Source organism: Globicephala melas, chromosome 9 (genome assembly GCF_963455315.2).
Source record: "Globicephala melas chromosome 9, mGloMel1.2, whole genome shotgun sequence".
Classification (NCBI taxonomy): Eukaryota; Metazoa; Chordata; class Mammalia; order Artiodactyla; family Delphinidae; genus Globicephala; species Globicephala melas.
Genome location: NC_083322.1, coordinates 28,472,816 through 28,474,620, shown reverse-complemented (window position 1 = coordinate 28,474,620; position 1,805 = coordinate 28,472,816). Strand labels below are relative to the sequence as shown.

At 44.8% G+C, this 1,805-nt stretch overlaps 1 pseudogene; it reads right to left on the bottom strand.

The window, feature by feature from the left end:
• Positions 1-1,046: 1,046 nt before the first annotated feature.
• LOC115853539 (small ribosomal subunit protein eS26 pseudogene) lies at positions 1,047-1,374 on the bottom strand (annotated as a pseudogene).
• Positions 1,375-1,805: the final 431 nt, after the last annotated feature.

Sequence of the window (1,805 nt, the reverse complement as noted above, 5' to 3'; positions counted from 1 at the left end):
GGATTTGCAGCTGGACCTAGGTTGGAGGTCCTGCCTCAGAGCACAGATAGACATGTCTCCCCGGGCAGTGGAGTGGGGGTTGCCTGGAGAGTCAGGACTAGCATCCTGAGAGGGTTTGGAGCTGGATCACACACCACTTCAGGGTCCACAGCTAGGACTAAGGTTGGCTGGCCAGACACCTGGGACATAGGCAGGTGTGACTCCTGCGCAGTCCTTTGGCAGATGGTGTTGTGGCAGGACAATGCCAAATGGGGCTGTAGAGGAGTCCATGGGGAGACAGGGCTGCTTTCAAGTCTGTAGCTGGGACCACAATTGGAAAGTCTGCCACCTGTGCATGGGCTGCCTTTTCAAAACAGCCCTCTTTGGTCTTGGGCTCTACCAGGGTTTCACAGTCTCTTACTTGGATCCCAAATCTCTCACAAAGGCACTTTTGCCTATGGATGGTTGCCAATTTATTGTTGCTGAGTTGGGGAGAGATAAGCAGGAGATTTCCACCATCTTGTTGATATCACTCTGAGGTTGGTTCCTTCGGAGGGCTGGGAGGGAGAATCTGTCCCGTGCTTCTGTCCTAGCTTCTGGTGGTTTGCTGGCAAACTGTCCCTTGGCTGATCTCTGTCTTCATGTGGCTGGTCTCCCTGTGTGTGTGTCTGTCTCCAGATTTCCCCTTTTAATCAGGACACCAGTCATATTGGAATAGGGACCCATCCTATTCCAGTACGACCCCACCTTAACCACTTACATCTGCAATGACCTTATTTACAAATAAGGTCACATTCTGAAGTTCTGGGGGGTTAAGACTTCAACATATGAATTTTAGGGAGATGTAAAGCTTTCTGGGAAACAAGTAGAGTTCTTACTGAAGGAAAGCATAAGGACTCATAATTTAAGAAAATAACCCTACTTTACTTTTATGAAATCATTAGAAATATTATAGACGAATTTCTTTTTTTTTTTTCTTAAGTATAATTTCCACTTTATTGTCTTTCCAGGGGACAGTATTTCTTTAGTCTTTAAGGACTTAGCTCTTTACATGGGCTTTGGTGGAGGTCGTGGGGCAGCACCCACAGGTCTAAATCAGGGTGGAGGTGTTCGGTCCTTCCGGGCTTCCCAAGAACGATTCCTGACTACCTGGCTGTGAATGGCACAACTCATGCAGTAATGCAGTTTCACATACAGATTGGGAAGCACATAGGCGCCGCAAACACTCGCTTCAGAAATGTCCCTGACGGCTGCGGCCTCTATGATGTTCCGAATGACGAACTTCTTAATGGCCTTATCCTTGGGCACGCATTGGGCACAGCTGGTGCAGCGAACAGGCTGCACGTGGCCGCGGCCCTTTTTGGCATGACCATTATTCCTTCTTTTCTTGGTCATCTTGGCAGGAGGTGAGAGAGCTAGATGAAGTTCTTAATTGTATATGTATGTATGTGATTTATGTATTCATATCTTAGGATTTAAATATACAAAAATGAGCTTTATAGTCTATGGCAGTTTTCAAAGTAAAAATGTTATTTTTCTCTTCTCTGTAACGTCTTTTGTAGTTATTACAGTGATTTAGGTCTTCTGTACTGATAAGTCACACAGAAAACATGTAGATACTAATCACTACGAGAAAAGCCTTTCATAGTCTACAAGTTATAAGTTAGTCTGATTAGTGTAGCAAATCCCAATGAACATGCTAAAGCCCACATACTAATTGTAGCTGTCATTCCACAAACTAACCAAAGTCCTTTTCTAGTTGTAATAGAAAAGGAAAGGAAAGTGGAGGACAGAGATTTTCTGATGGTGTGTGGTCAGATATTGAA